This window comes from Mus caroli, chromosome 6 (genome assembly GCF_900094665.2).
Source record: "Mus caroli chromosome 6, CAROLI_EIJ_v1.1, whole genome shotgun sequence".
Classification (NCBI taxonomy): Eukaryota; Metazoa; Chordata; class Mammalia; order Rodentia; family Muridae; genus Mus; species Mus caroli.
Genome location: NC_034575.1, coordinates 61,324,888 through 61,339,952, shown reverse-complemented (window position 1 = coordinate 61,339,952; position 15,065 = coordinate 61,324,888). Strand labels below are relative to the sequence as shown.

The 15,065-nt window shown below is 43.8% G+C and overlaps 1 long non-coding RNA gene across 2 annotated transcripts; it reads right to left on the bottom strand.

Moving 5' to 3' along the window:
* Nucleotides 1–4,099: 4,099 nt before the first annotated feature.
* LOC110296345 lies at nt 4,100–14,237 on the bottom strand. Of its 2 annotated transcripts, none has more exons than XR_003836976.1 (3): nt 14,180–14,237; nt 5,148–5,265; nt 4,100–4,362 (listed from the first exon to the last, which is right to left on the bottom strand). It is a non-coding gene; the product is annotated as an uncharacterized LOC110296345 (long non-coding RNA). The 2 variants fall into 2 exon arrangements; XR_003836975.1 differs by having other exon boundaries at nt 4,100–4,284.
* Between the last annotated feature and the right edge of the window lie 828 nt (nt 14,238–15,065).

The window sequence follows — 15,065 nt, the reverse complement described above, 5'->3', positions numbered from 1 at the left end:
TGAGGAGATTACGAGAATTTAATGGTCTGCATCTTTTATCACAATTAGAAAAGAAATGTTCATATAGGTATAGATGACACAAAAATAGAGTTACAACTATTCAGAGGTACAAAGGAGACAAATGAAAGGGATGGACCAGAAGTAGGGAGGGGGAAGTACACTCAAGTGTAGCATGTATACTTGTGTGAGAGAATCTCATGTAACAGAGCCATGTACAATGAACATACACAAGGAAATTCATATGGTTGGCAAGATAGCCCAGTAAGTAAAGACTCTTGGCTGCACAAGGCTTTATATACTTGAGAGCTGGAGTTCAAGACTAGAACCCACAATGGCAGGGCAGAGCTGACTCCCAAAAGTTGTTCTCTGACCACCATAGGTACAATGTAGAATGCATACAACTGTACTTAGGCACAAATACATACACATATGCACTAATAGTAAATAAAATAAAAATTTAAAAGAAGTGACTTAATTATATTAAACAACAACATTACATAAAGCAGAGAATTGGATAGGGGATAAAGCCCAGAGTGACAGCCCCACTGGTGCATGGTCCAGCACAAGGCCAGGCTCCCCATACCCTCTGTCTCATATATTTCCCCTATAGCTTGAGAGCGAAAGGCCATCTTCTATCCATGTAACACCAGGAAGCAAGTGCCCACACAGTAGGTACTAACCAGCAACAAACTGACTCAGAATTTTAGAGTCAAGTATGACAAAGCCAAAGTGAATATTTAAGGAAGTCTAGAAAGGTTGAATGGAGAACTGGGTTAAGAATATCTCAAAATTAGCTCCATGAAGGGAAATGATGCATTTCACTTAGATCTTCTAAAGTTTTGTTTTAGAAATAGTAAACAATTACAGTCTAAAACTACATTATAAAGAAGAAAATAAAGCCACACCTAATTTCACCCACAGTGACTCAGTGTTAGCCTTTCAATATATAACCTATTTTTCTATGTATCTGGAGAGCAGTGGCTAGCTCCTTGCTAGGCCACTGCAAGCTGGGTGTAGCCTCTGCAGGCTCAGACAGAGCAGATCTTTCTAGGAATCCCCTTCTGGTGCCCAGTCTGGATGGTGGCATTTCTCTGTTCTCCAGATGTAGTCACACAGTCAAGGTGGCTTGTCTGCATTGGAAATAACAACGAGCAACCGCAGGACTCTGCCCAGAAGTACAGTTCCAACCCTTCTATGAGACATACACTTATCAGAATGAGCACACCAGAATGAGCTGACTGGACATTTCAAAGCGGACACCCAGAAATGGCAAACTCTGAAACAAAAAGGTCACCTTACTTTGCTCCATTATAAAGGCTCTGTTTCCTACAAACCATGCCTTTTGTTCGCCACCAACACAGGCACTTCTTCCTTCCCGGACAGTTCTCAAAACTAACTCCTACAAGCAACGTTGCTGTTTTACAAGTGAATAGGCCTGCATGACCAGGAAGCTAGCCTGTGACATCAGAGGCTGCAAGGAATGATGTGAAGCAATGGGTATGAAAACTAGGAGTCCTATGATCCAGTCTGAAGTTTATGTGGAAGACTCATGCATTCATTCAACTAACATTTATAGTAACCCCGTGCTAGAACGGTGCTTTCCAAGAGCCATAGAACATAAGCCACGTGTGTGATTTATCACTTTTTATTAGCCACTTCTACAAAGCAGTGAAGAAACTAGGGATGGTGGCTTACATGCCTTTAAATGTGACATTTGGGAGGCAGAGGCAGGCACATTTCTGTGAGTTTGATGCCAGCTTAGTCTATATAGCAAGTTTCAGACCAGGCAGGGCTATATAGAGAAATCCTGTCTCAAAAACAAAAACAAAACAATATAAAAACAAAACAATATAGACAAGTAAAATTAATTTTAATATGCCTTAGAGACTAAGTATATTTAAAATGTCAGCATTTCAATAAATAATCTGTATACAAATTGAGTTTTTAAACTCTGTACAGGTCTTCAGGATTTAGTAGTTTTATACTTACAATAATCTCAGTCAACATACCTTCACCATGTAGAGTTGAATTATATTTAAGGTTTCATAACACAGATGGCTGAAGAGATTCACGTATTCAAATTATTACAAGCATAGATAGGGACTGAGTGAAAATTTAAATTTAAATAAATTAAAACTTAACAAAGTTAAAAGTTTAGCTCCTTCATCCCACTGGCCACATCACATACACTTCCGGAGCCCAGTGAGTTTGTACAGCTAACAGCTACTATAGAATCCACAGTCCTAGAGCTTAAGATGGCACCCTAAACCCACCCTTGAACCAACTGAACAGGGAGTTCCAGCAAAGACACCAACAATTATAAGAAGTATTCTTGTCAAAATCAGCTAGGACCAGATATTTGTAGGTTAAGTTTAGTTTAATTCAGGAGACACACAAAAAAGGTATATAATATAGATGATTTTTATACATAAGTGTACATTCATTCACCAATCCTTTTTTTCCTTAATATTTATTTTGTCCTGTGTGATGGTGTGCATGGCCAGTCCTAGCAGGTGTTCAGATTTCTGTGAGATCAAGGCTAGCCTAGACTACATAGAGAGTTCCAGTCCAGTCAGGAAGCCAGAGCTATATAGTGAGATTCTGTCAAAAAAAAAGAAAGATTCATTTTGCTATTGCTACATTACATATGTGCATTATTTATTTCTGTGTGTATTTATGTGCACATACATGCGAGTCCTTTTGGAGGCCAGCAGATGATTGTCAGATGTCCTGTTGCTAGAGTTACAGGTAGCTGTGAGCCACCAAATGTGGATGCTAGGAACACATCTGCAGTCCTATGCACTTTTTCAGATTGAAAGCGTGCTGCATAGAATTTTGGTTTGCCATTGTTGCACAAGTCAGATATATACATTATGTGTTGGGAGGGTAATTTTAGGATTCTACTCACAGGCTACCACTGAGATGGAGCCCACAGGAAGGGGCGCAGGAGGCAGATACAGGTCATCACTTACCCATCTGCCATCCTCACACCCATCTCTGGCTTTACTGAGGTAGCAACCGGAGACCTTATGGGATCTGGTCAGGGTCCACTAGGACCATGGGAAATTAAGATTAGCTTAACTTTTGCTAGGGCAAGGTGTATAACTGGGTTCTGACCAATGGGGTTTCAGGATAACTGTTCTGTAATGTTTCTCTGTGAATGGAAAGACAGAGCAGATGAGGAAAACATCTTTGGTCCTGTCCCTTTCTTCATGTTTGAAATGCAGTTCCATGGCCAACTGTAGCCATCATGTTATGAATGTAATGAGATTAGCCCACGGCAAGCAAAAGTACCCCACCGAAGATGGATATGTGTGGGCAGGCACAGACTATAGACTTTTCCCTCCAGTTGAGATATATAGCCCAGCCTGGTTCTAGCCTCTCTACACAGACAAGGCTCATCCTGAACTCCTAATCCTCCTGTCACCCTGAAGTGCTAGGATTATAGGCATATAGTACCACATCTGTTATGAGGAATACTTAAATATGTTTATTAATGAAGTTACTATTAGGCACTGTACCCCCATTCCTGGGGCACTGTACCCCCATTCCTGGGGCTTCATGAATTCATACATAATTCTCCAATGCACAGAATGCACCTCCCAAATCTGTACACCTGCAAGCCACCACACCTGACCCTGCCCCAGCAACCAGAAGCCAGGTGTTTGCTGTTGAATCTTCTCCTTCAGTCTCTGGTGGTCACAGAGAAGAGCAAAAATGCTGCTCTTTGGTTTTAATGGGAGACAACTATTGTAGAGTTTGTTGCTGTAATTAGAATGCAGTAAACCATGAACCAGGGATTGCCTCTTCCTTTGCCTTAGCACCAAGCTCCTCTTGAGGCTCATCCACACATCTCTCTGCAATCCCCCACCTGCCGGGAGCTCCCCCTGCCCAGTGGAAGCCCATGGTACCAACTTCATTCATTCTCAACCACGCACTTACTTTATTCTGTACTGCTGGGTATTGGATATGGGGCCTTGTAAATTGTAGACAACTGCTCTGCTGCTGAGAACTATTTTGCTTTTTATTTTGAAACAGGACATCATAAAGTTACCCAGGCTGGCCTTGAACTCACCCTGTAGCTCATACAAACCTTGAACTTCTGGATCCTGCAGTCTGGGCTGCAGAGTAGCTGTGGTAGCAGACGTGTGGGAGCTGGCCAGCCTTAACCATGAGTTCTTGTACAGTGCCTTCTGGAGCTCTGTCCTGACTTTTGTGATGACTTCAGCTTTGGGAAGCGTGTCCTTGGGTTGTGGTGCTTTGCAACTCCTGTGGTGTCTAGCACTAAACAGGCATGAAGTTGTGGTCAAAAGAATCTGTACAGCAGGTCAGCAATAAAATGCCAGTGTGAGACAGGCATCCCTGTTTATGGATTGACATTTAAACCAGTGGTGAGCTGAGGGTCTAGATGGCCACCAAGTCATCTCACACTCCTATGTTCTACTCTTGTATTTGACTCCAAGTTTTATCTTTGTTTCTTAACATGTGGGTCAGTTTGGAAGCCACAAGATGCTTAACTATTTTACTGGTGTTCTTTTAAACGCTCCTATTTCTTCTGCTCACACTGCAAAGAACTTACTCTAAATCTTTCCACTCCTTTCTTGGAAATTCTCCACCCTCTCATTTTTGCCTCAGAAGGACAAGCATCCTTCAAATGTTTCCTGGGAACTCTGTTCTGCTTTCCCTTTGCCCTGTCCAAGAGGACCACCTAAGAAGGCCTGGGGAGAGAGAGAAGGCCTGACTGCCATGCCTCCCTCTGGTTGGTTAATCTCAAACAGGACCAAAGCTAGTAAAGGGTGTTCTATCTGGGCAGGCAAGAATCAAAACAGTCTAGGTCTCCAGGGAGCTCTGACAGTGCAAACACAGGAAGCCAGGGAAACTCACTAGTGTACAGAGACAAACAGGAGGCATGAACTTGGCAGAAATGGACTACAGTAGAAGACTGGAGACTGAGCAAGGAGTGTCCTGAGCACAGCCTTTGACAGGGTTGCTTCATTCCAGTCAGAAGGAAAACTGAGAGGACACATCCTTTCCTAATTTTTCCCCTTGGTCCATCTTTTACAGTTAGCTAACTATTCGACTTACTATACAAAATCATTTCCCTCCCAACTCTGAGTACTGCCCCTTCCCCTAAAAACCCTATTTACCTGATTGCCCAGCATATTTGTGGGACACACAGTGGGACACTGTCATCTGGATAGTCAGTGCCTCAGGAAAACAGTGGTTTCTTTAGGTAAACAGCCTGTGGGAAGGCTTCTAACATGTCTGCAAGGAGAGAAAGACAGTAAAAAGTGCTAAGCAAAATACTAATTTAAGAGGCTGCTTAGAAAAACAAACAGGTCTTGTACAGTTCCAGAACAGCAGCAATGTGCAGGGGGTGCAGTGGGTGCAGTGGGTGCAGTGGGTGCAGTGGGTGCAGTGGGTGCAGTGGGTGCAGTGGGTGGGGGCTGCCAGAAGCCCAGAGAAGCAAGCGAACAGTTACAATTGATAGATTTCCCCCAAGTGGTCAGGGGGCACTCAGAGCAATTACTCCAGTAAAGCAGAGGCACAAGGAGGAGGGGGGGAGGGGAGGAAGGGGAAGAAGAAGAAGAGGAGGAGCAGGAGGAAGAGGTGGTCAAAAGGGACCAGGGCAAAATGGGGCATCCTAGGGAGAAAAGAATAAAGTTTTCCCATTATATAAAAGAAGTTCCAGGTTAGAAGACAAGCTGGTTATCTAGGAGGATGGAGAGAATGGGTGTTTCAGGACAGTTGCTTTTAAAACCATTTTTCTTACTCCTCCTCCTTCTCTTCCCCCTTCTCTCCATTCTCTTTCTCCTCATCTTCCTTCTCCTCCCTTTTCCTCTCCCCTTCTTCTTTCTGCCCTATCCTTCTTCTTCCTCCCTTTTCTCACCTCCTTCATAACAACAGACCAAAGATGAGCTCAAATGAGATCCCTGGGCAGTTTCACTTCAGCCCACAGCTGTGTAATGAGTTAAGACAGAGGAGAACTGGAAGTGCAGTCAGCCCATAGAGTCACCAAAGAGACTCCCTGAGGTCTCAGCTTTCTGTTACTGGCCAGCCTTGGGCCAGGCAGTCACTGTAGGGATGAAGCAACAAGGTCAACAAAAAGTGAGACGTTTGTTTCCTGGATGCAGCATGGAGATCTTGATGGTGAAGAAAGTTACCAGTGTCTAGGAAAGATGAGCAGTCTGAGCATAGAAAGGGATCATGTCAAGGACGGGCTGACAGGAGGCATCGGGAGTGACTTGATAAAACAGATAATTGTGCTATGCCATGGCTGTGCCCCTCTTTGTTTCTCAGGGAGCTCCTGTAGGAACCTCGGCTCCTTTAGGTATGCCACACTCAGCACTTCTTTGGCATTTAGCTGTCCTTTCCTCCCTTGGCCTCCTGCCACATCCTCTGACCCATTTACAGAGCTAGATCATTTTCAGTATCCATTCTCCCCTCTCCCCTTTTCCTCTGTAGCCCTTGACCCTACTATGTGACCCTGTAAACTGTGCCTGGGTCCTGGCAGATGTCTGCAAGGCTCATTTCCAAGGACGCCTACCGCACACTTTCTTTACTCCCTACACAAATGAGCTAGATTTTAAGTTAACTTCGGACATAGTGCAGTTGGAAGAGTACTTGCCTACTATGCACAAGACCCTGGGTTCTATCCTTAGTACCACATAAACAAGGCAGGGTGGTGCAGGCCTGTCATGCCAGCACTTGGGTGGAGGAGGTAGGATGACCAGAAGACCAAAGTTACTTTAGACAGTACCACAAGTTTGAAGGCAGCTAAATTACATGAGACATACTGTCTCCCAAGAAAGGAGGGGTTCCTCTGCTCTCACCCCATCTCCTCCAGTGATACAGACATACAGCACATACAGGTCCTTTGCCAAAATGTTGCCATCTTGCAGTGACATTCCCCTCAGCAGCTGCAGTGGCTCTTCTCCTTCTTCAAGCCTCTGATTCAGTCCTCCGCTGCCTCTGCTCTGGTCAGCAGATGAAGGAGTCAGATCATCTTACACCTTCACTACCGCCTGAAACTTGTCCTCCAGCCTATTTAGTTTACTGTCTCCTCTGCAGACCAGAGGGCTTCAGATCTAGCTGTGTTTTTACTCCAAGAGCTAGAAAACAAAAAGTCTAGATATTCATAAAAGAACTTAAACCAGGATCTTAAAGAAGTGCTTGGAGCCTTTATGTGTAGCAACATCATTTTCAGCCAACATATAGACACATCCCCAATTCCACTCCGAGAGATAATCAAAATATAGTATAGGTCTATTTGGCGATGTTACTAAAGAGGAAAGAAATGGGTCTGGGGAGATGACTCAAGGCTGAGAGCTTGCTTGTCCAATCATAAGGACCTGAGTTCAAATTCCCAATCCCTACATTCAAAACAAAATGAAACAAAACAAAAGAAAACAACAAAACCAAAACCTGAGTGGTCACATGCCTGTAGCCTCACCAATGTGGGGGTGGTGGACACAGAAGAATAATTAGGGCTTGCTGGCCACCAGCCTAGTTCCATGCTCAGTGAGAGTTTCTCTCTCAAGGGAATAAAACAGAACATCCGACATCCTCCTCTGGCCTCTTTGAACACACACATACAACACACACACACACACACCATAGTTAAATGAATAAACAAGAAATAGAAAAGAAGTTGTGATTTAAGCTACAACGTGGATGATCGTGAGGACTACAGTAAAACTTCAAGAAATGGCCCAGTCATGAGGGCGCCTTGAGTAGCTAAGTCATAAAGACAAGACCAGATAGCAGTGACCACTGGGGGTCGGGGGAGGGAGAATGGAGAGCTACAATTTAAAGGGTGTGAAGATTTCCCTGGTAGGACATGTTCTGTGGGAGAGTGGGTATTGAGCATGCTCAATATGAACTATATACTTTAATAAAAGGGTTGAAATTTTAACTTTTATATGCATGCAGGACCATAGAAATAAAGGTTTTATTTAAAAAATATAATAGGTTCTTTTTCCTCACGCAGGTTCTTAGATCAAAATTTCCAGAGTGTTGAATAATTTTTTTTTCTTTTAACAGAGAGTGGTGTTGTGCCAGACACCATGCTGGAGTCAGGGATTCTTTCGGATTTACCATTCCCCCTTAAAGGCAGAGTCCCCCTTAAAGGGCTTGTAGCCCAGGTAAGACAGCAGCAAGAACTTCACAAGTGCTGGGCAAGGCTGGTAAATGCAAAAGATTGAAGGGAGTGGGTGACATTGACCCCCCCCCCCGCCCCCAGACATCGTGGCACGATCCCCAAAGCAGTTCCGAAGTTCAGTCTCCAACCAGTCCACCCTGCTTCCCTTCACTCATTGCGGTTTGTCACCAACTTAAAACACTTGACTGGCGTAGAGGTCCTGCCCCTCCCTTTGAAGATGTATCCTGGGTCCCTAATTGCCTTGTGGTGAGGAAGTTTTTGGTTTTACTCAGTCTCGTCTCGTGCTGCTTTCCTCTTCCACATCCTCAGAAACAGAGTCTTACTTCCCGTCCCACACTGCCCAAATGCCCATTCCGAAGTGAGGAGTGAGAGGTGATGGAAAGTCCACTTATAGGTCAGACCTTGAAAGGCTTCTGAGGACCACGTGGGAGGGGAATAAGCTAGATGAGGACACACTCGTATGAAAATTAAACCCATTACACTGTGCTAACCTAAAAAAATCAAGATGAAATGATTTCTTCCCTTCCTTCTCCACTTCGCTCCACTCCCGCCCCCCCCCAACCCCCCCTTCCTTGACACCCAGGGAAACACTTGCTCTAGATGGGCAAGCCAAGGAAACTACCTGCAGGACTGGTTTTGCAGTGCGTGCAAATCTCAGATTTTACCAGGCATGGCGGCACATGCTTGCTGGTTCAGCTTTTGGGAAGCTGGGGCCAGTCTGAGCATCTAGAAAATTTTTGGCCAGTTTGAGCCATGATAGAGGAAAAAGCAAGCAAATAACTAGACAAATATAGAAACTTAATTTTGCAGGGAGAAAATGCCTGAGCACTGGGGGCTTTATTTGCATGAATGGTTCTCTGTTTATACATTCACTTTTTAAAAATGTTTTTGTTTTTTTCTCCAAAACCAAATATGTGGCTGAATAGCCTCACCACTTTTCATTTTTCTTTAGAATCCCGGGATTGTCCTCCTGGAATTTACTCTCCCTGTATACCGGTTGCAGGGCTTTCTGGCATTTCAACCCCACCACGCTCTCTGTCCCTCACTCTTCACCTAAGGTATTGCCCCAAACCTCTGCTCTTGCTGCACCCCCTTCTCTCCCTGCCCTTCCTCTCCCTCATTCCCATTCCCAAAAGAGAGAAGGCAAGAGCAGGCAGGGAGAGCCTCACACAGGGTACAGCAATGTGGAAGAAAACTGAAGAGAGACTGAACAGGAAGCTCCAGGAGGCGGGGCACCTTTGAGAAGGTGTGGGCAAGTTGATGAGTACCTGACACTCCTATGTCAGGTCAGTAATGACCCACCTCTGCTGCCACTGTCATGCTCTGACTCTGGTCTGGAACTCACAGGGAGTGTCACCTCTGTGTGACAGACAACAGCGGTGGGCTGCAGAGGGGCAGCAGCTGTTGGCTGTCGGCTACTGTACTTCTTCCAGCTGTTCGGTGAAGCTGTCTAGTGCTCCCACGCTGGTACACCTGTACCGGCTTGCGCTCATTAGTACTGCTTGTCCCCTTATAAGCCTCATTAGTTCCAGTGTGTCCACTAACACTTGATAGCCTGGGAGTGTTAAGGGTGAGCCCCGGGCTGCCTGTGAGAATGTGATTTTTGAATATGTTCAAACTGCCTTCCCCGTGAGACCGCTAGCCTCCTCCTCCCATCCCATACAGCTGGAACCCTCACTAGCGCTTTTGGCCTAGCCACACTCTGCTCTGGGTTGTTTTAGTTTTTTAAAGATATGAAAGTGCAGTTTCTCCAGTGATTGGTGGGCACTGTATACATCCTCGTCTTTGCATTCCTGTAGACAGATACAAATGATGTGGACAGTAGGAGACCCTGTCTTAGAAAACAAAACAATAAAAAACAGCAGCAACCACAGCAACAACAATAACAACAAAAAAAGAAAGGAAGGAAGGAAGAGACAGAAAATAGATCTTTCTGTATTCCTCTTCTGCAAATTAGTACAAGTCCTTCCATAGCCAGGAGCTACTGTGAGGATCTTGCTATACAAACTGAAAGCATGTGTTATACAACCCTCATTAGCAGAGGAGATCATAATTCTGCTTTTACAGAATGTAAAAGGTGTTTTCATGCATGGCTAACTTTAGTGAGTGCCATGTCCAGACACTGTTAGTCACCTTATCTATATTGTTTCAGTTATTTCTCACAGTGATTATAAACATCTAATTTGTATAAAAAACAAAGAGATAGGCTGAGAAAGCAAGACAACACACCTTAACTCACAAATCTTTCATTTCTGCAGAATTCAAATTTAACTCCTAATCCTATACATTGATATTACCCCTGCCATCTCCTTAATACCTTGTATGTCTTACCAGTCTGCTTTTGGGTGACTGAGGACAGAGTTTATATGAAATTTCTGGCTAAAGCCTGTCTCTTAAGCACTGCAGTAAATACTCACTAGTATATTTTCACTTGGTTGATTGGTTTCTCCACATTTGTTGAGCTTTTGCAGTGCCAGATACATAAGAAGTAAAGCAGGAGTTCCACTGTAAGTAGACCATTCTATTGCAGTCTGGCATATGCTACACTGCACACGTCTACCCTGACATAGGATGATCTATATACAACCCAGAGAGTGGAAGCTCAGCCAAGGGAACAACAGATGGGTCAGTTCAGTGCACAGTGAATCAACCACATGCAAATACCCCAAACAAAAACTTTCCAAGAAAGCTCCGGCGCCGAGAATGCTTGGCTGGCACGCAAACCTTAGAGGAGAGGAGTCCCTCTGCCCTTGGGGATTGTACAATGCTTAAAACAGCTCCCCGACTGTGTTTATATCAGCAGATCTAGGGCAAGGGGAGTACTGGAAGGTAGCTGCCTTCTCTGAGGACTCTTCCTCTGGCCCATGAACAGAGCTTTACCCCTCTGGGCTATAGACACAGCATAGCTAGCTTTCCACAAGACACCCCACGCCCCGAAATGACTAAAGTAAACACATGAGATAGGAGGAAGGAGTGCTGCCCAGTCTACCAGGCAGTGAGCATACTCTTGCTCCTCACTAAACTCACAATGCCATTTCCAACAGTATTCTCAAACCTACCCTTCCCACTTCTGCTGCTTGCCTAAAAAGTACGTGGCTGAGAAAAGTTTCCAGAGAGAACTTCTTCATCTCCCTCCAGCTAAGTTTCTAAGCTTAACTAAATATGTGCTCATCTTTTTGTGCCCCCTTCTTACAGTAGAGAGGGGATAATCCGAAATCATAAGCTGATTCCCTCCACACAATACCACAAGCCACTGGCTCGCATTAATGTTTTTAATTCCCTAATAAAAAGACAAGAGACCCTGTTCCTGTCCCTGTCCCTGTGCCTGCTGCTGTTCCCTTTCTATGACAGGAGTTTGTGGCACACACTCAGGAAGTAGTGGAGGCACAATTTCCACTTAGTCTTGCTGCGACTTGATGTCCCAAGACAGGATGTTATGCAAGAGGGGCTTCCCCTTCTCTGAGGAGAAGGGAAGGGGGAAACACAGGGAGGGATTTGTGAAGGTGGAATTGGAGGAGGGCTCTGATCAGGATGTAACATGAATAATTATTATAGTAATAATGATGAGAAGATCCCCCTGGGCAGGAGAGTTCAGGGTAGGGAGAGTGTATCTAAGTCAGGGTGGCTCTGCAATAGAGTGAGACTGAGAAATTCAGAGAGAATCTGGTGATCAGGTGCACTTTGATATGTTAAGTAGGTACCTTAGTGATTTGATTAGGTTTGAAACCTAACAGTAGTCATTTTAGTATCTGACTAAATAGACTTCAAACCAAAACTAAGAAGAAATAGGGATGGACACTATATTCTTACCTTTCAAAGAAAAAAAAAAAAACTCCACCAAGAGGGTCTTGCCACTCTAAATAACTATGGAGCAAACAAAAGGGCATCCAAGTTCATAGAAAAAAAAAACCACTACTACACAAAAAACACTACCTTCACACAGTGGTAGTGGGAGACTTCAGTACTCTACTATCGCCATGGATCAAAGCTGGATATTACCAACAACAGCATCTTCAATGAGTGGTTCTGTTGCTGATCAAAATGATGCATACATGCAGAAGAAGGCAAATAGATTCATATTTATCACCCTGCACAAAACTCAATTCCAAATGGATAAAGGAAAGGATATCAACATAAGCTTAGATACCCTGAATTTGAAAAAAAGAGAAAGTGGGAAATAGGCTTGAACTCACTGTTACAGGAAAAGACTTTCTGAACAGGACACCAACATTACAGGCACTAATACCAACAATACATAAATGAGATGCCACGAATCTGAACATTTTCTGCATGGCCAAGGACACTATCAGTTGGGTAATGCAGCAGGCTACAGGATGGGGAAAGATTTTTACCAATTACCTGTCTGATTTTTGGTTGTGAGCCTAGTCATTAATGGCTGAATCATCGCTCCAGCCCACCAATTGCACATCTCATAGAAGGTTAGTATCTAAAATACATAAAGAACTTTCCAGGTAGTGGTGGCACACACCTTTAATCTCAGCACTTGGGAGGCAGAGACAGGCAGATCTCTGAGTTCAGGCCAGCCGGGTCTCTGCAGAATGAGTTCCTGGACACCCAAGGCTTCAGAGAAATGCTGTCTTAAAAAATGCAAAACAAACAAACAAACAAAAACCACAAAAAGCCCAACCAACCAAACAACCAACCAAACAACAAAGAACAAACCCCCAAAAGCAAACAAACAAAAAACCAAAATTAAACCAAACCAAACAAACAGAAGAACTAAAACACTGAACATCAAGAAAATGAAGAATCCATGTAAAAATGGAGCATATAGCTAAACAGACAGACCTCAAAAAGATGAAGCACAACTAGCTAAGAAGTACTGAAAGACATGTTTAACAACCTTAGCTATCAGAGAAATGCAAATCAAACCTAGTTTGATATTTCATCTTACACTAGCCAGAATGGCCAAGATGAATAAAACAAATGACAGCTCATGCTGACAAAGTTGTGGGTAAGGAGAACACTCATCCGTTGCTGGTGGGAGTGCAAACTTGCATAGCCACTATGGAAATCAGTGTGATGGTTCCTCAGGAAGATGCAAATCAGTCTTCCCCACGATCCAGCTATACTGCTCTTGGGCATCTACCCTAAGGACATTTCATTCTATAACAGAGATGCTTGCTCATTGCTGCTATATGCATAATACCCCCAAAGTAGAAAGTGCCTAGACATACACCAACATACAACCAGTCATTAATGGCTGAATCATCGCTCCAGCCCACCAATTGCACATCTCATAGAAGGTTAGTATCTAAAATACATAAAGAACTTTCCAGGTAGTGGTGGCACACACCTTTAATCTCAGCACTTGGGAGGCAGAGACAGACAACCAACTGATGAGTTGATGATGGAAATGTAGTACATTTACACAACAGAAGATCACTCCTCTATTAAAAAATGAAAATGTGAAATCCACAGATAAATGGATGGAACTAGAAAAAAAAACGAGCTAACCAAACCCTAAAAAAACCCCAAATATTGTGTGTGTTCTCTTCTATGTGGCTGTTAACTTTTAAACCTTTGATAGATGTGTTACGATCCTAATTATTACAGATGTTAGGTATAAATTAAGGAATCAGAGGAGACAGCGCGATCTCCCAAGGAAGGAGAAATAGTATAGAGAAATAGCAACAGGAGGTTTAGGTGAAGAGGAGGAAGTAAGAGGGGAGTAAGCGAGGGAATATGGGGTGGACAGCTAATACTAAGGACCATTTGAAGAGTCATACAAAATCTACAAGAGTAGAAGCTTCTTAAAATATATGCATGTATGAAAGAAATCTAAAAAGAATTACCAAATAACAGGGAGAGAAAGTCCAAACTAGATATCTCTTGACACCAAATGAAGCCTCCAGTACCAGGAATGGGTTACATCTAATTGAGATATTGGCCAAAGGGGCCCCAGAGAAGCCCCCAAACAACTTAGGCTATTACCAAGGCGATTGGTTACTCTCCACAAATTGATGGGAAGGCCTTTTTGCTGAAGACGACACTTACATATCTCACTGAAACTTGCAGAGTCGGGCTGGAGAGATTGCTCAGTGGTTAAGAGCACTAACTGCTCTTCCGGAGGTCTTGAGTTCAAATCCCAGCAATCACAGGGTGACTCACAACCATCTGTAATGAGATCAGATACCCTCTTCTGGCGTGTCTGAAGACAGCTACAGTGTACTTACATATATAAAACAAAACAAAAGAAAGAAAGAAAAGAAAGAAAGAAACAAAGAAAGAAAAAAGAAACTTGTGGAGTCAATCTGGTGCCTAAGTAAAGACTTCACCATTTTTGAGTAGAGTCTGCACACTACCAGAGGAAAGAAAACACCAACCTTGCTACAAACCCTTTGTTTACAATGGTGACCTGGCTGCATGACATGCTGGTACAATAGTGGCCCAAGTGATGAGAAATCAACCATTGCCTGCTTAGATTTCAGGTCTACTCCATGAGTTGGAATGCATCCCTGACACTGTTCCAGTGGCCAAGAACCTGGAATTACCAAGGTCATGGGCCCGGGGAAAACTCAATGCTATTGTTCTGATAAAGGAACAGGAAGAAAATGACTTTTAATGACATTCTGCTATACCCATAGATCACTGTCTAGCTCAGCCAGCATTAGAGATGCTCCTGCCTCCAGTTGATGGAAACGAATACAGAGACCTACAATTGGACAACGCGCAGAAGTGAGAGACCTTAAAATACTCAGTCCTAAATGGGATGCCTTCATCTAATCCCTCCACTCAGGGCTCAGGGAACTTTGTAGAAGAGGAAGCAGAAATATTGGAAGAGGCAGGGGAATGGAAGATACCAAGAAAGCTAGGCCTTCTAGATATAGCAGGACCGATGTACATATATAGTGACAAAGGCTGTGGCAGCATGCACAGGGCC